General features: G+C 49.4%; 1 protein-coding gene across 1 annotated transcript in view; it reads right to left on the reverse strand.

The window, feature by feature from the left end:
* The window catches only part of LYRM4 (LYR motif containing 4), a 104,421-nt gene that overhangs the window by 51,208 nt on the left and 29,725 nt on the right, over positions 1-23,488 (reverse strand). The window lies entirely within an intron of this gene.

Raw genomic sequence — 23,488 nt, forward strand, 5'->3', positions numbered from 1 at the left:
CAGGCAATGAGGCAGCATCTCCTCCAGATCCTGTGTTCTCACAGGTATTCATTGCTTATGTTTTGGTATTAAACCTGACATTTCTGAAATCCCATGATGCTGGGTGGAAATAATGAAGACAGAAACGTAACTGATGGTGTTAATATATTTTCGAACAGGTTTAAGTGTGTCATAATTGGTTTTGTAACGACTGTTTGTGTGTTGCTTTAGCTACTCTGGCGAGTGCCCAAAGACCTGCGAAGCTGCAGCTCCATTAGATTAGAAACTGCTTTTTAAGCAGCTAAGGAAATATAAATTAGCTTTTAATCAATGCTTAAGTATTTAACAAAGATCCATTTTAAGGTTTCATTTGTTAGATAGTTAAGATGAAGAAATAGATCGATTCCATTGAGAACAGACTTATCCCCAGTCACAGGCGTCTGGATATTACAACCGGATCAATGCGGTCGAGGTTCATCACGCATCTTCCTGTCTTCGTCACGAGGACAGCCTGGGTGCAGGACGAGCTGGAGTGCACGCACTCTAAAGGGTGACTCTGATGGATGGCCTTGTCGCAGGATCACTGCTTAGGTTTGTTCCTGCAGTCGGTGTGCCCGGGCACAGGAGCTGCAGTGCCCGGCTGTGACACTGTGCTGCCGATCAACCTGACTCTGCTGGCCATCCGGGGGCCTTCTCTATTCTTCAGCTGGAATCCATCCGTTTTTAAGCAGGCTACTGGCTAGGTGCGGGGAACACTCATCTTTCACATCACAGGGAGATTCCTGTAAAAGGGTGCAGCCAACATGCATGTTTTCTCCGTGTAATTCAGCATTTGCCACAGACAGCTGTAGAAACGTTGGCTTCAAGCAGGAGTTCTTGCTGCTTGTGTGACTTCATTACTGGAAGGGTTTGCTTCCTCCTCTCCTCTCCTCTCTGGTTTAGGCTCCACACGGAGAAACCTACACATACAGCCAGTGGTCACTCATTTACAAGTCACGTGGACGAAGGGTTTTCAGTTGGATACTGCAGGGCTTAAGGATGCGAGAGGAAACAGAATGTGTGGTCTGTGGCTCCTGCCTTTCCTGTCAACATATGACTAAAGGCTCCCTGGGCTCTGCATGGTGAGCTGCACCTGTCAGTGTGGAAGCATGAAGCTGTGAGTGGTAGGGCTGTTCTTCTCCACAGGTTATATAGTGCCTGGATAATGTGTTAAATGGTTATTTTTATGATGATAATTATCTCCATGTTCACAACTACTATGCAGTACAATAAAACGTCCCTATCCCAGACAGATGAGCATGTGCCAGAGCAGCTGCTCCGAGGCTCTGAAGAACATGCATGCCATGAGGGTAACTGTGCTCAACCCACGTGGCTGGCCCTGTCTCTCTACCTCCACTCCTCTCCCTGTTCAGACCCACGAAGCCAGGGCATAGCACAGAGCGGCCCTTTCACGTCCCGGGGCTGTGTGAGCAGCGCAGGCCAAAGCATGGAGTGTGATGATGAAGTGCGAAATGCTGGGCCTTAATGAGAGCTCCTCTTGGGTTGCTCTGCCCAACCAGAGCTGCGTACGCCACGGCGGCTACTGCTGATGACAACGCAGTGTGTCGGAACAGAGGACCGCACTCTGAGACTCCAGGAAACTTGGCAGTGAGGACGTTACCAGGTGAGTAAATCGAATGGGAAATGCCACCACAGATGCAGCAGACTCGTAACCAAATGTCATCTTATTTTGGTGCAAAAAAAAGTTTCCATGTGTATGAGAGAGGTTCCTTGGAAAGCTCACGGAAAAGATATTTTATGAAAAAACTAGGTTTGGACTTTAAAAACATTTGCACCAAAATGAACTTTTATTTACATATATTTTTAAAAGATTTTTCTTGAAAAAGTCACAGAGAAAGAGAACATGAGCACATACTTCCATTACTCGTTCAACGCACAGAAGGCTGCAACGCCAGGGCTGCGCCAGGCTGGGCCAGGAGCTCCAGCCAGGTATCACGTGGGAAGGGCCCAAACACTGGGCCATCTTCCGCTGTTTTTCCCTGGCCAGTAGCAGGGAACTGGACTGGAAGTGGAGCAACCAGGACACGAACTGGTGACTATATGGGTGGTAGATTTACCTCTTGCTATGCCAAAGTGTTGGTCTCCATACTTACTATTTCTTTGAGAGGGAAGTGGGGGGGGGTAAGGGAAGAAGAAAGAGAAATGAGGGAGGGACAGAGAGAGAGGAGAAAGAGGAGTCAGGGCTGGCCTGGACATGGTCCTCATGGGCCCCGTCAGGGCTGGCCTGGACATGGACATCACGGGCCCCGTCAGGGCTGGTCTGGACATGGACATCACGGGCCCCGTCAGGGCTGGCCTGGACATGGACATCACGGGCCCCGTCAGGGCTGGCCTGGACACGGTCCTCATGGGCCCCGTCAGAGCTGGCCTGGACATGGTCCTCATGGGCCCCGTCAGGGCTGGCCTGGACACGGTCCTCACGGGCCCCGTCAGAGCTGGCCTAGACACAACTGCTAACCTTATTTTTCTAAATTTCATTTTCTATGTTGAAGTACCCTTATGAATAAAAACATCATGTCAGATAACATGGTTGATTTGAAAAATTTACTGGTTTTTTTCTTCTTGTGTATCTAAGGTTTTACACAAGGTGTTGAGCAGTATTCTAGTCCATTTTCTCATCTTTACACTTGTCTGGATTAAATATGATTTTTCTCTTATATTTGTAATGATAATGATCCTGCAAATGTTCGCATTGTAGGTGCTATATAATACACTAATTATACCCACCAAAGCTAAGCATGACATAAATGGAATTTCACAATGAAGGGTTTTAAAGTTTAGACGTTCTCAGGGTGTGGGTTAAGGCGCTGCCTAAGATGCGGTATCCCACAGCTGTGCTGGTCCAGCGCCTTGCTCCCTGCTGGATCTGGCTCCCTGCTAATGCGCCTGGAGAAGCAGCAGATGGCGCTCTGAGTTCAGCCCCTGCCTCCTAGGTGGAAGACCCAGAGGGAGTTTCAGGGTCCTTCCTTTAGCTTGGCTCTGCCCTGGCCATTGTGACCATTCGGAGAGTGAATCAGATGATGAAAGATCTTTCTCTCTCTTCTCTGCCTGGACAATCTCCACTCCTGTCTCAAAAGAACTATTTCTTGAAAGCACGTTTAGTTGAAAGGCAGAGTGACACAGACAGGCGTGCATGCACACACACAGTTTAAGCTTCTGTCTACTGGTTTACACCTTGAATGCCCACAGCAGCTTGGGCTGGGCCAGGTGGAAGCCAGGAGCCAGGAACCGCTCGGGCTCTCCTACGTGCATGATCCCTGTCTTACCTTGCAGTTAGCTCCTACAACGGCTGGTGCTGTGCCGGGCTTAAGTGAGAAACCAAAGCCTCAATCCAGGTGTCCCACGTGGATCCTTGGGCCATCACTTGCCTTCGCCCAGAGTTGGCGTCAGCAGGAGCTGGAATCAGAAGTGGCACTAGCACTCGAACCCAAGCACTGACAGGGCTTACAAACAACTTCACTGCTGCAGCAAACGCCTGACCTACGGAAGATCTTCACACACAAGAGCCAGCTCCGGAGTCAGGAGAAGGCGGCATGAGCAAGAAGTTTCTTTATGCCTTTGGAACTTGAGTTCTCATGTTGAGAATGCATTATCTTGATTAAGAAACTGCAAGTCAATAAAGTATCAGAGACCTTTACCCATGTTGAAATCAGAGTGCAGTTGGGGGAGGGATCACTGCTTGTGTCTCTGCTCCTTTTTATACTAATGAAGAACGTTAAGCTTGGGCCAGGGGTGTGAATCCTCGCTACCTCACAATGGGTACTTCACTGAACCTTTCTAATCTTCCCTTGCCTTGTCTCACAGTCATGGCTGCAGCACTGGAAATGGGAGTCCTTTGTCACAGGGCTGGTACTACGTGCTCAGTAAAGCCACCAGTATCACTGCTGATAGAATCCTTTGTTTTGTTTCTAAAGTTGTCATTTACTTCTTGGTAAAATACAGATTTAAAATTATAAGACAATATTACCCTATCTGAATGTCACAATATTCCCATTTTTATTGCATTGTGGAGGCACTGGGGGGTGAGCCTACAGTCACAATCCTAGGATTGGAGGGCAAATCTTGAGACTTCAAGAGTTTAACCCTTGAGGCTGGGGGTTGTGGTAGAGTGGGCTGAGTCACTGCGACACTGGTGCCCACTGTCCACAGGGGAGACCCAGATGGAATTCCAGATTCCTGCTGTCAGCCTGGCCCAGTTTTGGCAGGTGTGACCATTTGGACAGTGAACCAAGAGGCACAAGATTGATTTGTCTCAATACCTATTGTTGTTCTGCCTTTCAGACAAGTGAAATATATCTTAATAAAAGATACATCTTTATTCTTCCCAGCAGAGTTGGCAGAAGGTCAACAAGCCCATGAGTCCTGGTACTTTGACAAACATTTAAATTAGTAGTAAAAAGAGCAAAACTCTCCGTTGGGTTAGGAAGAGGGCTTCTCTATACAAGATTCTTCTGTTCACCTGCCACGTCAGCAATGACAGTACAAAACGTTCAAAAGGCAAAAACAACCCAAACCAAAGCCACACAAAGGCACCTGCCTGCATGAATCAACTTGCTTCACCTTACCACAAAGTAATCCTCACCTCCCCCAAATCAAGGCATTTCATTGGGTACTACAGTGTCCAATATGTCTTCTATAACAAAACCTGACCCCATCTAAAGTTTTTACGATTGGCCTAGAAGAGGATGCTAACAATGGTGTCTCCTTTTAACGGACACAGCAAAGAGGATTTGCATAAAACTTTTAGTGTCCTTCAGTATTTTAAGAGTCTGCAGTTTTCTCATTTGCTTCTAACACCACACAAAGGGATTATCTTCGCTTTAATTTTTTTCATGGGATTTTTCTGGAATCAGTCTAAAGTTTATTTTGGAATCAAAGTATTATATTGAGCACACAGATTAGATAAAACTGGAGACTCGGCAAATTTCTTAATAGACTCAGAGCAGCAATTTCTTTGAGGCTCTTTCTTTTTTTAATTAAGCCGTTTTGGCTCAAACTGAGAGTGCTGAACATCTTGAAATAGCCATGACTTGTAAATGCCTGCTCTCACATATATATATGCACACACACCTGGATTTTAGCAGGAGCTAATTCTACCTGGCAAACGTCCGCTTAATAGAAGAAAATTCACTTGGGGTTCCATGGTAGCACCGTATTTGTCCTTTCTAAGGATCTTCACCAGGCGTGTGATGGTTCTACAGGCTCTGATACTGAAAACCTAATCAGATATTTAACGAAGCCTCCCACTCCAACAACATGCTAGGACAAGTATTTACAATGAAGTGTTCCACATTTTGGATAACAAATAAATAAATCACAGCAAGCTATAAAGTTAAGTACTGGCGGCTACTGAAAACCAGACACTGAGTTCAGCTTCCTGCCCATGCGTAGCCAATGAGTCAGTGGGTAGATGGGCCCTGTCGCTCCAGTGGGGAGATCTTGACTGCGCTCCTGGCTCAGGCCTAACTGGTGTGGATATTTAGGGAGTGAACCAGTCGATGTATCTTTCTGCCGTTCCAACTACATAAAATAAAAAAATGCATTCAAGTCACATGAGAGAAGTGCATCCCATATTAGGTGTATGAGGCTGATAAGGCAAGTTACAATACCAAAGAAATTAGAAAGGGGAACCTAACCCCCTAGTTCTGTTTCTGATCATGACTTATCAAGGCAGGTTGGATAAGTCACACAGTCATTCAGGGCCAAGATGTGAAGTCCTGCCGAGCCCAGACTGACCACAAGCCCCTGGGCAGAAATCCCGGAGCCACCTGTCATCCCAGGAAGCAGAGAAATGGTGTGCGGGGGGTGTTCTCGCGCATCTTCAGCCGAGATCAGCAGCTGGTCAGACTGCGAGTAAGATCTAGACAGCTGAGTGAGACATGTGACTGACTGCTGTTCAGGGTGACCTCACGTTCTAAGGGCGGCCCTCTGTGTGTCAGGCAGAGGTCCACCAGTGGCAGAGGAAATCTTCAAGTCACCACTGTGAAGCCGTGGACATCAGAACTGATTGAGGTAAACTGCTCTAGTGAATCTGAAACAACTGGGTGACAGGCCACAGGGAAACAGATTTATGAATAACACAGAGAAATAGGATGCTTACGATGGAAATATCTGGTCGATTCCACTCTGATAAATGACCAAGCTTAGCAGGATCCAATAATGGCAAAATTGACATTATGTGCCTCCTGCTGTGATGCAATGGTAACAAAGCCGTATTATCTCTCCAGTTTTCCTGTCCAGAGTGCAGAAAGACAATCTCACAGATTCAGGCTAGGGAGTATTCTGGACTAATTACATCAATGTCATAAAAGTTACAAAACAAACAAATAAATAAAAAGCAGGGGAATGTTTCTATGCCAAAGGAGATTAAAGAGACACAACTACGAAATGTGGCGCTGACACTCACACGCACTTTAGATTAGGGAAAACAGAGGACACGGGAAGACAACTGGGGACATTTGCACAGGACTGTCTTTGAGCACATGCGGCGAGTTCCTAACCCAGCTCTTCACAGACATGCAGTCTCTCCTTGTCTCAGCACGCCGAGGGACTCGGCTCCCCAGAGGGCCTGGCGCATGAAGTGGGGACTGGGACCGGCTAAGACGGTTCTTTTGCCTGCATTTCCCCGAATGCTTGCAAGGTACGCCACCTGGTTTTCAACATCATTGCTGCCTTCCAGGGCGTGCGCTAGTAGGCAGCTGGACTCGGGAGCTGGAGCTGGGAGTTGAACCCAGCCCTATGATGAGACGTGGGCATTTGAAGGGTCAGAGCTGATACTGGCCGCCCCCGTCACTCCCGAGAGTGACGAAATAGGAGCAGTACGGTGTGAGTGTAGAACTGACTGCCAGGGTGAGGAAGGAGGGCCCGAGGGCAGCGTGTGGCACCGCTCGGCTGGCGAGCCCGTCAGAAAAGTACAGATGTTGGGAGGTTTGTTCTCAGCTTCCTCACCAGGTCCTAAAATGCACTCCACCCCACCAAAGGTAACATGTAAAGAGGGTATATTTAAAAAGAAACAAACAAAAAACTACAAACTTTAAAAACCTGTGTTGCGGTACTGAGCCCCAGTCCATGCTTAGGAGTTAGACACTCCGGAGTCTCCCAACTCCAGCAGGATTAGAAGAGAATGTGCGGGAGGGGAGAGAGCCTCTTCGGCACTGGCATGGCCATCCTTGACTCCAGTTCATCTGTTTTGTTATGCCAAGCACACTCGGGGCATGGCAGCTTAATGCTGGGTTGTGGTTCAGTTGACCTATATCAAGCTTTTGGGGAGTCCTTCAGAACGCCCTCCAATGCAAAATTTCACAAAAAACAAGGTGAAAGGGTTGTCACGCCAGAAAGCGCACTGGAGTCCCAAGACGCTTTCTTCTATTTTCAGAGATTTCTACATAATCATATGTGATCATTTGAAAAAGACAAAAAGCAAGCTTTGATAGCTTGACGCGGGGGGAGTATTTCTGCAGGCTTTTAGCTACTGTGAGTGAAGTTAACACGTGACAGGAAGGGCAGGTCTTGACAACTTTTAGCCAAGCAAAGCATGCATGTTGCCAGTGGCCAGGAGGAGGTTTTAGTCTCAGCAGACAGATTCTAGGCACAGCATTTCTGCTTTCTGTTTCGAAGAAGAGGCAGAAGGATCGGTGAGCAAGGGGTGTCACAGGCAGAGCTGACTTTCTGAGAAAATCCAGAGTGCTACCAGTGCAAAGCACACTCACCTCTGTTACACCGTGCTCCGCGGTCTCAAGGCTGAGCGAGACAGAAGCAGCCAAGCAGAGAAGTTGGGGGGTACTGAGCCCTTCTCCAGGGGCAGGGCAGCCAGCACGGAGCCGCTGCTGCCTCACTCCCTTCGGGGAGGGAGACCCTGGGAAGAGGCTCAGATGGCACACAGGTGCTTTGAACCAGAAGGGTGGTCAAGAGGAATGGCTCATGTTCAACTTCAGCTACTTCAGCAGATAGTCTGCTTCTCAAAGAGCATGGGAAGCGACTGGTGCGGGGTGCAGTGAGTGAAGCAAGCCGGCGTCCCGCGTGGGAGTGTCAGTGCAAGCGCCGTCCACTCTGCTAACACTGAACAGCGGCGGGCGCTGTGCTTTCACGTCACTGACCCCATTAGCACACAACAGTTAGGATGTGGCCTGAACCGACACATTTATAAATCATGCGCATGCGCTCCTGCATGTCCCACATTATGCTTATTCAAACATAGGACATACACATTTAAACAGATAAACGAAATGTTACCGCTGGCGGCCTAATATTTCAGCCTTGCATCCTGTGTGTGCTCCCTGATGGGCAGCACTGTCGCCGTGGAGGGGTAAAGGGCGACAGATTTTTAAAGCAAAGCCATGTTCCTGGTGACGTAGGCAGCACTGGGTGCATTTTATTGACCTTCCCTCGTACAGGTATGTAATTACCCACCTCCCACCGCCTATTCCTATCTGACGCCCCTCTCACAAGGCTTCGGCCAGCCTGGGCAGGGGTCGGGGAGGGAGGGGCCGTTCAGGCGACCAGCTGAGTTGCTCCATGCTGCTTTCTCATACACACTGTGTAGCGCGGAGGGTGCGGGCAGCGGAGAGGCGCCAGTCCTGCCATTGCCATCACTGTATCTGCAGTGCCTTGAGCATTGCCTGAGATGCAAAGATCGGCAGGCTTAACTCCAAAACCTGGACGAGTGTTTGAGAAGGCGATTCTGTACTGCTAGCTCGAGTCTGGCACTGGAGTGGGTTCATGGAAGACGCTGCGTGTCGGGCACTCCTGGAAGCACTGCTCAACTCCTGACTCGCCCTGACTCCAGCCAAGAGCTGAGGGGAGAGGGATGGGGACTGGGCAGGCAAGCTGCCGCTGTGGTCAGCACAGGCGACTGGAGGGCTGGGATCCACTGGGGCAGTGCAGCCTCCTCCCCACAGCACGACCTCTGTGCAGATCAGCCCCAAGCCTGTGCAGGGATCTCGGGAGAGCCTTGCATTCACCGCTACTGCAAGCCAAGCACCCTGAAGCCTTCACTGGGTGAACAGACAGCACAGGGCTGCCTGAGTCTCCCTCTTTGGGTTTGGGTGGGTCTGGCCCTTTAAATTTCCCAACAATTCCAACCATGGAGCTTGAGAGCCGTGGGGCTGAAGAAAACCACTGTTTGACTCAGAGCAGCTTGCGGGCGAAGCATCCCTTTGGTGGACCCTTGGACGGTGCTTCAGCCCACAGTGCTGCGTCCTCCAAGGGAAAAGCGCTGGCGGTGCGTAACCTTCCCGGAGCACACAGCTCTGCACTGACCTGGACAGCAACGCCCAGCTGCATGGGTGTTTTCCTATCTCCACTGGAATGACTGCTTTTTGACTTTACACAGGCACACTAACTTCTCTGTCTCTGGCTGCACATTGCTCAAAGAAGAAAATCTTCATAAAAAACACTGTCTAATACATCAAGATAGTGACGGGGTCTTCAGCCCTGACGTCTGAAGTTATCTGTGCGCAAGATTTATTAGAGAAGCTCCACTGTTACAACTTGGCAATTAGGAGGTATTGATAAGTGCAAACACGTTTATTGATGTCAATTACAAAAGCTCAAGACGAATGAGCCTCCCCAAGTGGTCTGATGTGAGCAGTTAAGCAATAATGCCTGTCAATACGCTTCCAGTCACCATCTGGTCACAGGGACACAGCCCAGTCAGCAGTGACAATCAACCCTCAGGTAAAGCTGGCAGAAAGAACAAGGAGGATTACTGATGGCCCACCAGACGGCAGGCAAGGGATGCTAGTCAGGATGATTCAAAGGATATGACTTGCTGACTTAGCTGATGGCTGAGCTAAGGGCCAGAACTGGTCGTTCGTGACTATGTAAGTGAACAACATAAGCCAAACGACAATGAGGGCTTTAGAATGAACATGTTAACAGTGGTGGGGTTATTTTAATACCTGCAGGTACTCCCCTATTTTGATAGAGCTGAATGTAACCTTGGACTTCTTTCAAACAGCTTACAAATCAAGGTGCCATTCCCTATGGACAGATAGGATGGAATATGTGAGCCTGGTTACTAAGGAATTGTTTTTAAACACACACACACACACACACACACACACACACACACACACGTTTAACAGGAAGACGTTTAATTCACACACTTGCTGATAACACACTCCAGTGCAAATATCTGCTAGTCATGCAGCCAGCAAAAAGAGGACCAGAGGTGAACACTTGCAAGAGGAGTTGGTAAAGGACACTGGCTTTGTAAAGCAGAATCAGGATTAAAGAAATCTGACCAGCTGACTGACCAGCAGGTTGAGGCCTTTGAGAGCAGAGGGCTCTGTGCGGAGTAGGGAAGACACCGGATCTCTAACTCGGCCAACTCTGAGGGAGAGAACCCTGGGAGGGCCGAGGAAGCAGGCAGCCGGCCCGTCCCTCCGCAAGGGCCCCAGGAGGGCTCCAGGACATCTCAGTCAGCCCTGGGCCATCCAGACCACACCCACCTCTTGTCAGCACAGGGGTCAGCCAAGGGACTCCAGTGGCTCCCAGGCCACAGACAAAGGTGGTTTCGGTCTCGACATCACCCCTTTGGTTTCCCCAACGGTGTGGATGCTTGGCAGACATTCCAGCAGAGACCTAAAGCAGAGGACACCCTGTGTACACGTAAGGCCGCACACAGGCCTGGAGTCATGGAAGACCCGACCCCAGAGTGTGATATTTTGCTGTCCCTTGGAATGTAGCCTGATTCTTTTTTTCCCACAGGAGAGCTACATATTTATCCTGTGCTTGGAACTGTTACGGCTACTGTGAACTTGTGGAAACTCGGCTAATCTGTGCTCTGTGCACCTGCTTTGCCACCACTTACACTGTTTTTTTGTGAAAGTATAAAAACTCTCACTTTCTGTGTTTCGGTGCGTCATCCTGTGAGATGATGGCCGCCCTGCTGCAATAATAAAAACTCAGTTCTGCAAGACCTCTCATGTTCTCTGTTAATTCATGTCTAACAACCCAGACCCTTAAACTACCTTCCTAAGAATGCTGCAGAGGGCAAGCAGGTCAGAGTTCGCCGTGTGGACTCAAGTCAGCAGGGCTGGCTATCGTCAGCGCAGCGGGTAGTAGCAAGTGGTACCGAGGATGCGGCTGAATCAGAACCCAGCACTGGCAGCAAAGTGCCAAGGGGGAAATTGGGCTTCAAAACTACTGGGTTGTACATGTTCAATATGAATTGCGTGATATGTGAATTATATCTCAAAATACTCGTCATTTACAAACAATGTTCTCTCTTGTGAGTCACACAGGACTGTCACTCCATTCCCAGACTGTCATCAGCGTGCTGGACCTTGAGTGTCCTAGAGTTGGCGGGGAAGCACACAGTTTTAGGTAGATTTCCCAAGAGAAGCTGGGTGCATGGGTCTGGCCAACCACACTGACTTCAGCTCTGTGTAGTAGGACATTTGGTTCAGAGCGCTAGCTTTCACCACCAGGCTGGCTCCCAAAAGCTACCACCCCATCATGCTCCTTCCTACGGGTCCCCTTGCTGCTCTGAGAGCGACGAGAGTTTTAAACAGATCAGAGTACAGGGTATACTCTGAACAATAGCCTTGTGGGATATATCTACATTGCTCTCTCATTACCCCACATATTCTTCCCAGCAGGACAGATGGGGTGTGAGTTCCTTAATAACAACACCCACAGCTGGAATCTTCTTTGGGAAAGTGCCTCCTCTGATACCACAGGACTCTGTGGACACCTGTGCAGCTGAGGTCTGCGTGATGGGTGAGCTGCAAATCAAGGGTGTTGCTTGCTCATGGTATAGACTCATCTGCTCTGAACAAGTCATTTCACTGGGTTGACTTACTCCTGCTCCAGGCCTGAGGCTTGGCCCTTGGCTCACCTCCTGACTCACCTCCTTGGTTAATCTGTTTGTGGCTCCAGAGGGAACAATCCCTCCTTCTGCGCCAGCTGTGGTCACCCTTGCAGGGCTCTGAGTGGCCGCATCTCATTTCTCCCTGTGTGCTGCCTTAGGACGTGACAGAGCGGTCAGGAGTCCTGGGGCTTTGAGTACCTTCCCTGGGGACCTGTTCTTTTGGCTTTGAGCAAGCCATCGGCTGTCAGCTGTAAGGGGTTAGTCAAGGCTTTTTTTTTTAAAAAAGATTTATTTATTTATTTATTTATTTAAAGATTTATTTTTATTCTTATTACAAAGTCAGATATACTGAGAGGAGAGACAGAGAGGAAGTGGAGCTGCCGGGATTAGAACCAGCGGCCATATGGGATCAAGGCGAGGACCTTAGCCACTAGGCCACACTGCCAAGCCCAAGATTTATTTATTTTTTTTTATTTTTTTTAAATTTTTTTAATATTCATTTATTCATTAATTACATTGCATTACATGACACAATTTCATAGGTACTGGGATTCCCCCCCTTCACCCCAAACCCTTCCCCCATCATGAATTCCTTCACCTTGATGCATAACCACAAGATTTATTTATTTTTATTACAAAGTCAGATATACAGAGAGGAGAGACAGAGAGGAAGATCTTCTGTCCGATGATTCACTCCCCAAGTGAGCCGCAATGGCTGTGCCGTTCCGAAGCTGGGAACCTGGAACCTGGAACCTCTTCCGGGTCTCCTGTGCAGGTACAGGGTCCCAATGCATTTGGGCCGTCCTCGACTGCTTTCCCAGGCCACAAGCAGGGAGCTGGATGGGAAGTGGAGCTGCCAGGATTAGAACTGGTGCCCATGTGGGATCCCGGCGCGTTCAAGGCGAGGACTTTAGCCGCTAGGCCACGCCGCCGGGCCCCAGTCAAGGCTTTACAAGGCTTCAAAGTACATCTGACTCAGATTTTCACAAAATTCACTGCAGTTAGAGTCATGATAGGAGGCAGCACGGGAGGTGATAGAGTCCTCAGCTCAAAATCTTGGCTTCTACCTTGGCCCTTGGTGTGTATGTCGGGGCTGCTGCTAATTGTCCTCAAAGACAGATTCACTGCTGTTAGCTACAGTTCTAACTAGTGTTTCACGGCATGGATTAAATTCTGCTACAGTATTCCTCACCTGTCCCCACAAAGGCTATTCCACAACACAGTGAACGATGCACAGCTCCTAATGAAGAAGTCTGAATCATTTAGTTCAAGTTTTCTAAGCACCCCCAATGCATGGTACCCTGTGTTAAGTGTGGGGATACATACGACAGGCCCTGTGCCTGGAAGACAAAGGCATGCAAGTCAAATGAATCCAGAAGTCATGCAAGGAATTCTGCCTCGATGTAGGAGCGTGCTTGAGCATGTACACGCACGCCTCGCTCCACCTGTCATTAGGGCACGGATTCCTCAAACACAGATCATGGGCTTCCTCCCAGCCCTCCTTGTATGCAGAACTCATTCCAGAGACACATCACGGAGCTTAGAAATACGAATTCTGGGAGGCGAGTGGCACAGAGATCTAAGGAAAATGTCATCCATGCTTTGACAAGGCACGGCTTGTGCAGCAGGCACCATTGTCTGCACGAGGTGTGGGCAGAGACAACGGAGGAACCAGCCTTTCCTTCCCCGCACAATCTGCTGTCTGCAGCAGCTCCTGGCTAGGCCTATACATGGCTCCCGCTCCTCCTCTGTTCAAAGGAAGGCACCTCCAAGCTTTGCTTCCAAGCACCAGCCTGCCCTACTTGCTGTTATTCTGCAGCTTTTCTCTCACTTCATGGCCTAGCAGCCTATGATGTGACGGGAACATTCTAAAATAGGGAATGTTCTGTGGACTGTGTGTCCCCTTGGCCCTCTGGATACCGGTGGGTATACTTTCATCTGTAGGTGATAAATATTTCATAGTGAAGCCGCCACTTGCAATCAGTCCTCCCTGTTCTACCTTAAGCACTGGAGAACATTCGGGGAAGTCAGGCCTACATTCCAAGGTGCGCAGAGCTTAGAAGGCTGTGAGCGCGGATGCACGGGAGAGGAATTGGCCGCTGCTCCCTTTCAGGGTGTGGACATCCACTGGGGTTCACCCTAGCCCTCAAGTCTTTAAACAAGTACAAGAACAACAATTTGAAACAGGAGGCCACGGCGACTGCCTAGCATCTGCTGAGGTCACCGCCCAGCCTCCTCCTACTGCATGCAAATGATTCCTAAAGGGAGTCACTGGTCTAGACTCCTCAAGCTCCAGAAAGACCAAAAAGATGGGAAACCACTCCTGCTGGCCTGTCACGACTCCCAGTGGGTCCCCGAGAGAACAGGAGAAGCAGAGTTGGCTGGACAGCCTCGCTCTATCTGCCTGGGATTTACCTCATCACACTACCACTGCTTTCCAGCTTTATCTGGAAAAGGTTCCAGGTTCCCAGCTTCGGATCGAGGTTTAGGGGAGTGGGACAAAGTTCTCAACACCAGGGGATGCCTGAGGCTTGCCTTCTAAGGGAGTTGGTTGCTTCCTCTTCAGCGTGAGTGTTGGGGAGCTGTGGGCTATCATGCTCACCAGGCAGCAGTGTGGCTGTCAGTGGAGGGCTCTCAGCATCCCAGCGATTTCCCATCTCCATTCAATAGAGAGAGGACTTGTGGGCAGGAGGCCGAGTGCTCAGAGCCCAGTCGAGACAAGGCCTGCTAAGCTTCTACCACTGGAAGCTTTGCCTCCTGTGCCCTCTGACCATGCCGGCTCGCCTTCCACAAGCCCGCACAGAGAACTGGCTACACCCGCGAGGCACTGGTCCACAGTGAACACGGAAGCAGCCCGTGTTTCTGGAGGCTCATGGGCTAGAGACAAGGATGACTTGTTTCAACAACACCACTGCAAACCAGTGCGATACATGCTGCAGGATAAAGTCCTATTTAAAGTTTGTAGGTGGCCTAGACGATGCCAACTTACCTAGGCCAGAACGGGGAAGGAATGACAACTGGTGGAGGAGGAAGCGGGGTGTGTGCTGTGAGCTGACACTGTGCTAGTCCCAACAGCAATGGCAGGCTCATGGCTTTGACACAGCTAGAATACTGCAAAGGCAGGGCACCAGACATGGCTGCCCTGCCTGGGGACAGGCTGCACCTGCCAGGAGCAAGCCATTTTGCTAAGCATTCCCTAAACTGCCTGGGAAAGAGAGACAGAAAGGGGTGGGGGTGGAGGGGGGCAGGGGGAGAGAAAGTGGTGTCGGTGCTACAGGAAACAAACATGGTTGTTTTAAGAAATACCTGCATTACAGAGAAATACTTTGACATTATGGACAACAAGATGTCTACAAATAGCTGTAGAGTCTAAATAATAGCTATGTGTTATTTCAATATACAAAAAAAAAAAATCAAAACAAAACCACCAAGTTTGGCTCGGCTAAGGGGGAACAAACCTTGTTTAGAGCAGGAGGAAATTTTACTTTTTGCCTTTGCACTCCCACCCCATCACTCTCCCAAGTCCTGGGAAAGGAGAGCTCATTAGGACCTGAGGCACCCATCACCTGTGGCCAAGGGTGGCTTCTGCCTCACAGCTCGCAGCCCCTGAGACCACCACGAGCCCTGAACAATTCCTGGGTGTTAAAAGCTTTCACCAACTGCAGCCACTCAGTCCTGCTGCAGAGGCCAAGGCGAGGAACCAGCGTTACATAACTCAGCATTACGTAAGTCAGCTGCTCCTCCATGCGCAACACAACACGGTGTCTGTGAGAGCCAGGCACTCAAGGTGTCTTCTTAATGTCAAGTCGCTGACAGAGAGGTGGCCAGCACCACAGCTGGCTTTTGGTCACAATCCAGCAGTCACAGGGGGCGTTTCTGCCCCTTTTCATAATCATCACCATCATTTATTTGTAGAATTGGAACATGCTGGGCATCAAAAATGGCCCAGAGAGCAACCCTCTTTGCAGCCATATGAGGGTGCTGGGTGGGACAGCAGCAGGCCTCGTGGCTCCCGGCCCAGTGGCTGGTGGTCAGTGCGGGGGCTCCTACGGGAGGTGCAGGTCTGTGCAGGCACGTCCGGAACACACTCACTGGTCAGCTAGGTGGGATAACTTGCTGCACTAGGTGCCTGCTTAACGAGGCCTTTCAATCACAGTGGGTAAATATCACCAGTTTACTACGAGAGATCACGGACCCGGTGGCCTAGCACCAATTCATGGTAATACTCCAGGTTTACATCACATCTTAGCTAATTTCTAGAGTTCTTTGACTGTTCATAAGGCAATCCACGTGTATGGGAAGATGAAAAAATGTCTGAGGTGTCACTTTTCTGTGGCATTTGAAAAACACAATGAATGCTAAGGAGTGAATTAGCCACATGTTGGTTTGAGTCCCAGCTCCCTGCTCAGGAGCCTGAGAAGCGACGGACGATGGCCATGCAGTTGGGCTTGTCTCCCAAATGGGACACCTTGGGATCCGGGCTCCTGCCTTTGGTCTGGTCAGCCGTGGTGTTTGAGACCATTTGGGCAGCAAACCATCCGATCTCTCTCTGATGTTCTGCCTTTCAAATAAATAACTCTGAAAAAAAAATCTAGTATGAAATTGACATTCACTGAAGAATCCTCTGGTAATGCTTTTAGAGACTAAATATTGGGAAGAACGATGGAGAGTGACTGTCAGAATTTACACTGGGTGCCTCACTCAGAACTCCTGCTTTACTTGCCACTCCTGCTATCTCAGAAAAAGAATCAAGAGCACCTTGCAGTGTTTTTGATGGGCAGATGTCTAAATTAGGGGACATCCTTCTGCACCCACGAACCCACACAGGTAAGAATCCACACGATCAGGGCTGCTGGGGTCTAACATGCTCAGCCTGGCAGCCCATACGGATGCTAGTTCATGTCCTAGGTGCTCCACTTGTAATCCAACCCCTTGTTTCTGGCCTGAGAGAGCAGTGGAGGATGGCCCAAAGCCTTGGGCCCTGCATCCACATGACAGACCTGGATGAAGCTCCTGGCTCTGACTTGGCCCAACCAAGTCCTGGCTGTTGCAGCCATCTGGGGACTGAACCAGCAAGTGGAAGATTTGCTCTATTCTCAATGTAAAAATCTGCATTTCAAATAAAAACAAGTATTTTAAAAAATCTGTGCAATCTGAAACAGACATCCCTAACCATGTGCTGAATGCTCAGGAAATAGGTTCATGTCCTTGGCTGCGTCCTGGGCCTGGGGGTCCTTGTACCTCCTTCCCACCCCCAGAAGGTGTGGCACAGAAACACACACAGAGCAAACAGGGCGAAGCGCCAGCTTACTGCCTGCTGTCATCTGAGGGGATCCACTCAGACTGGCTGGAAGGCCGAGCTGGAAGGCTGAGCTGGGGACCGAGCTGGCCAGCAAGCTGTCCAGGGGTATCCACTCAGGGGTATGCACTTCCTTGACAGTTTGTTAGGAAAGCCACCTCTGGCTCCACAGGGACATGCTGAGCAAACACCTCTAAAATGTGGCTGAACTTTAACATTTGTACAGTGTGGCTTTGGCATCTGTTTACTTATTTTTCATTCTTTCCCCTTTAGGACGGTAGAGAGGAAGGCAGGTTTTGAGAAGGGATGCAAGTGCCTGGCCTTGAGGCCACACTACTCAGGAGCCACTCAGGGTGAGGCGTTCATTCCAGTTTCCCAGATTGGCTGGAAGCAAGCCAACAGCATCTTGTCTTCTGCCTTCTTCCTCCTCCGGCATCTTGCCTGCCTCGGTGGGGACAAGGCCCACCCACCACCCATCTTCTGAGAGCTGGCTACCAAGCGAGGCCAATGGTGGGTGAGCCCACCGGTCCCTTTGGGGGAAAATCACTCCAAAGACGTGCCACGTTTCAATTTTCCTCTGTGAAAACATGGTGGGCAGCAGTGTCTGTCTCACGGGTCTCCTGTCGTTGGGCAGCACAGAGACCATGGGGTCACAGCACGCGGCACAGTGCGTGGCGCGCAGGGCGCAGACAGCATGGAGGAGCACACCCCCGCTCTGCCCGCAGCCTGCAGCATCACCACGGTGGCGGGGGGACTGGTCAGCCCTCCCTGCATGTAAGCAGCAAACAAGCAGCCTGCCTAGGGTCCCCAGGCAGATGACTGGGCTGAGGTGGGAACCTGCGTTGCTCACCCGAGAGCGTGCGCTTTCTGTGCCACGGTGCACAGTACCTGCCTCTGGCGAGCTTCAGCAACAGACCAAGTTCATCGGGGCCTCCAGGGCAACGCTGACTGCATCCGACAAGCATGGCTACTGTAAGGACAATTCCCACTGAAGCTGCAGGGAACGGGACTGTTCTCAGCCTCACTGTGCTTTCTGGGAGAAGTATACTGAATATCCACGGCTGGGCATGAAGGACACAGATCTGAGGCAGGCATCCTGAGACAGGAGATGGAATACTGTGTATGCACGCGCCACCCTTGGAGAGTTCCTGAAAACTTTGGGCAATCGCGAAACCAATGAAAGCACAGGAATGCTGACGTGGGGAGCGCGACGTTGCCCCACAAACAGGGAAATTCTTGTAGCTGTGGAGGAACTTGATATTGATCGGACTGAAAAGACTAATGCTATACACAGGTCAGGCCGTGAAACTCAGTGAGACTTCTCACCACCCTGCTTTTCCTAACATTGACAGGGGGAAGAGGAATTTTTTTTACTTATATTTAAGAACTTCCTACATCCAAAAGATACTGGTCATTGCATATAAATTCATGTTTTCTGGAGGGAATTAAAAAAATTTTTAATTGATTACACTGCATAATGTGACACAGTGTTACAGGCACTGGAATCCCCCCACCCCTCCCCAACCCCCCCATGGTGCATTCCTCCACCTTGTTGCATTACCACAGTTCAAATTCAGTTGAGATTCTTTCATTGCAAGCATCTACCAAGCATAAAGTCCAGCATCTTATTGTCCAGATAAGTTCAACGGTTTCTTGGGGAGACCATCTCTGGTCTGAAGGTAGAGCTGGCAGAGTATCATCCCGATCAATTAAAAGCCCCGACATGACATCAGTAACAGTTTATAATGTTATGGAATTCGTTGACATGGTACTGAGTAACCAATATGTTAAATGAGAAAAAAAAAAAGAGTGCAAGTTCTGAACCACATCCTGTGACTTCTACATTGACATTTCAGTTATTAGTTTATATACAACCAGGTTCTATACACCTTAAAATGGCTATAGATTACTATTCAGCTGTCTCATGTCTATTTTAATTTTAGTCTTTAGCAGTTTATAGCGTTGAAGCATGATTTTGCTGAACCTGGCTGTTTTTCGGGTAGTCTAACTCTATAACTCTAACAAGACATATGTCAACACTTTTGGTGAACAGTTTCAGGAGGGGTGTGCAGAGAAATCTCCAATACCCCAGTGAGGAGTAACTGATCTTTGTGTCCCACCCAGTGAGTTATAAGTGCATCACCTCTGACCATTTCCTGTCTGTTTCTAAGCTTTCCTTGTTGTTCTTTATCTATTCTAGTTTGTTCGTTTGTTTGTTTTGAGGGGTTTCTGGAGCGATCCTGATGGTCATTGCCAGAGAGGGTGGGGACCCAAAGTTGGAACCAGGCAAGGACCAGACAAAGCTCCCCTCCCTAGTCCCGAAGGAAGTTTACTGTTCTTCTGTTTCTGCAACCGCTCAGTGCTCCTGGTTGTTCCAATGACCTTGGATCCTGCAAGGCAGGATTTGGGCTTCTTCCATCCCACGTGGTAGATCCAAATGGAGGTGGGTGACCTCAGAGTTCTCGGCCTCTGAAGGCACTCCAATTCCTCGTGGTTTCCTTGGCAGTTGGGATGTAGTTCTCGGCGCTCGTACTGATAGTCCTTGGTGAAGATCTGGGAGTCTTCAGGGTTGGGATAAAAGCCTTGGAGGGATTTTTTTTAAAGCTTTATTTTTTATTTGGCAGGCAGACTGAGCCATCTTCTGTTGCTTTTCCAGTCTATAAGCATAGAGTTGGATTGGAAGTGGAGCAGAGTGGACTTGAACTGGCACCCATACGAGATGCTGCCAGTGCCACAGGTGGAAGCTTGAGATGTTGACCCTTCCGGGGGACTGTGATTAGTTTCAGGCAGTACTTGTATTGCCTCTGCCTCTGGCGGCTTAGTCCTCTTTATACGGGACAGCCAACCCTTGGATCCACTTTTCACTGACTTATGGTAGTCACAGAGCAAGGTGATTTTGCGACAAGTTCTGAAAATCCACTTCCGTTCTGTCATTTGGCACAACAGATGGACCTGGGAGTGCTGAGAGGAGTGGCTGGGGCATCAAAGAATCCAGATGAGAAACAGCCTTAGTGAGGTTCTGAGGGAGCTCGGAACCCATCCCACCTCTGCCTCCGCGGCCCTCAGAAGGTCACTTGCGAACGATGTGGCGTGACAGCAGGTGCTCAGGCAGCACACTGCATCTGACTCAGCTGGTGGATTGTGGGTAATGTGACTGAGCAGTCAAGTGTGAAGAGGTCAAACTTAGGAGAACAAGTGTGACAGCAGCTCACAAAGTCTGAATTAAAAACTTAATAAGTTCATATTCATAAAATTTTTTGTTTTAAACTCATTTTTTTTATGATACACATTTTTGGTGAGCTTTCTGAAGCTGACTATTAAGACTCTGGTTGGCGCCTGGAGGAAACACTTGAACTTCTTTCCTGTGGATTAGTGACCACACTATTGTTCTTGTCTTACTATTTTGTTTTCCTGGGAGGAAAACAGTGTGGTGAGAGATTTCCTCTAACACTGGTAACACATCTTTTACAATAAAGATGACTAACGGCAGGCGGGCTAGCAAATGAGTGAAATCACTCAATTCCCAACTTTCCTCCTAGCAGAAAGACAGCTGAGAGAAGCTGCAAGGATTTATGACAGCATAAATTCTTAGCTGGCACACAACTTTGCTCATCTGTAGCATAAATTCTGTAAAGTCAAAGAAAAGTGGACACAGAATAATTGATTCTCAAACTCATCAGTGCCTTTGGCAAAAAGAAAAGAACAGGCAGTATACAATCTTTAATTTACTGATACGAAAACCAAGTGCCCAGATGTGAATTCAGCAGTTTAGCTTCAAACGCCTTAAACTTCCTGTATCTTCAAATACCTCTGTTTGAAGTATTTAATTTCACTCTTCTCAATGAAAAACAATTCAATGACTTGGTATATTTCATTTCAGAGAAGAAAGGTTTTTGCTTGTGTTATGTTTGTTTTCACTATAAATAAAGCATGGAGGGGTGGAAATCTGGCCTGGTAGTTGAGACACAGGTTGGAATGTCATCATTTCAGATCAGAGTGGCGAGGTGCAAGCCCGGACTTGGCCTGCCATCCTAGAGCCCTGCCAGCGCATGCTGCTGGAGAAGGCAGCACGGACGGTTCCTGCAGCTGAGACTCTGCCACCACTGTGAGAGCTCCTGGCTCCTGGCTTGCCCTGCCCAGTCCTGCCTGCTGCAGACCCTCGGGGAGTGAATCTGCATATGGGAGCTCTCTCTGTCTCTGTCTTTCTAATCATACACACACACACACACGCAACCAGCTTAGCACGTTAACCATTTCAAGTGTACAGTTCACAAATATTAAATACATCACACTGTGGTGGAACAGACCCAGCCAAACTCTGTACCCAGTAGACAACTTCCCTTTTTCCCCACTGTCCTGCTTTCGGTTTCTGGGCATTTGCCTCTTCTAGATGCCTCATGCCAGTGGGATCTTACGGTATCGGCCCTTTGATGGTGTGTGGCTGCTTTCCCTCACGCGCTCCAGGGTGCACAGTGCACATGCTGCAACCCGGAACGACAGCTGCTTCCTGTGCCGGGGGACTGCACAGCCTGTTGTAAGCAGCACGGGATCTGGTTTATCCATTCACCTGTCTGCCCGTTGGTCTGTGAACAGTGTATGACTTTGTGCACGTGTCCAAATACCTCTAACGTAAGGCTCAACCTCCCTTTAGACCATCCAAAGGGCACTTACACACATTGCAGGAATTTCCCCAAACTCTTCAATGCACACATTGAGAGATGCAGGGTACAGCTCCTCTTCCCCGCAAAGGATCTAAAGCCAATGATTCCTTAGGCTGTCTTAAAAGGATGAGACTGCGGGTAAGTGTCAAGTTGACTCGAATGCTAACCGTGTGTCGGGGACGGGGACTGACACGGCTGTCGGTCAGGCAGGCAGTCGCTGCTCCTCCAGTTCCCATGCCATAAGAGCGCCTGCACAGCGTCATTTTCAGGCTTCTCCCCTGAGTGGTCATTCAGATTCAACACCAAGTGGCCAATCAAAGTAACAATAAGTATGGCTTCAGACGGTCCCTCAAAAATGCCAAAGAAGTGAGCAAATGTGCATTTAGTGACCTGCAAAGAGAGTAGTTAAGTGGAACAGCCACGGACCATGCTTCACTGCACACAGGCACATGCTCACACTAATGGCAGCGGGCACTCCGTGGCCTGGCGAGCCCTCTCCTCCTCCAGCGGCTGTAAGGAACAAACGCCCTTCTGTGCTCAGAGCCGCCGGTGTGCAACTGAGTCCAGTGCTTCCACTATTCGAGTTGCTGGATTCAGGAAGGTATAACCATCTTGGCAAACAGTGAGCACTGCGAAGCTGAAGGCAAATCCACTTCAAAACTCTGATGCTATGGAAGTTCAGGCAGCTGTGCCACTACCTGCCATTCTAACGATGCAGTCCTCCGTGCAACTGATTAGGTGACACATAAGCCTCACTGTGCTGCCCGTGCGGTACGGAAGTCAAGCGCTACTTCACTGCAGCTGCAGCGCTCAACCCACTCAGCTGCTCCCATTAGTGCCTGGGAACAGCTACTCCTTCCCCAGCTCTCACGGAGTAACCAATTACACACACGGCCTATGGAAAACTACAGCTGTAAGCCCTTCTCACTCCAACACTTCTGTTCTCGCTCGGATTTGCTGTTACCTGAGAACCCAGAAGAATTGGAGGGTCACTTGACACTAATGAGTTCTGTTTCTTAGCTGTAAATGCACCCAAACTTTTGCAAAGATATATTAGTTCTCACCAGGCTCCAAGTCATTGATTTAACTCAGGATTCCTGAAGAATAACTCATGGGAGCTACAAGAAAAAGCTTGACTCTCTGCTGCTGCCTACTCCATTGCTACGTTTCCAGGGACCGCTCCCCTCCTAACCAACTCTCCAGTTGGTTCTCTCTCTGAAACACGTGGGCACAGGGCACAGATGACAAGCCTTCCCTATGAATCAGACAAGGAGGGAGGGCTCCTTGGGGCTGCAGTGAAGCCAGTCTTAGGTGACCCCGGGAGTAGCCAGGGCTGGCAGGCTGGCAGCAGCGGCACAGAGCAAGCACTTGGTGGTGTTTTAGGAAGCAAAGGGCCATCGTGAGCTGCAGAGCTGCAGTGACCGGGGGCCGATGACTAACAGCGACTTGAAGTGAATGCTCATCAACGGGAACCTGAAGGAGTGTCTGTAGCTTTCGCTGCCCAGGATGCTCGAGAGCGGCTGACCGTTCCCCACGCAGCCGCGGCTGCTGTCTGTCTGCGCCCTACCTAGATAACACACAGAAGTCCTCACCAAGCTTCCTCTCTCCGCCTCTCTTTCTTTCTTTAAGATGATTTATTTTACTTGTGAAGTTGGTGAGACAGAGACAGAGAGA

The sequence above is a fragment of the Ochotona princeps genome, chromosome 1, assembly GCF_030435755.1.
Source record: "Ochotona princeps isolate mOchPri1 chromosome 1, mOchPri1.hap1, whole genome shotgun sequence".
In the NCBI taxonomy this organism is placed as follows: domain Eukaryota; kingdom Metazoa; phylum Chordata; class Mammalia; order Lagomorpha; family Ochotonidae; genus Ochotona; species Ochotona princeps.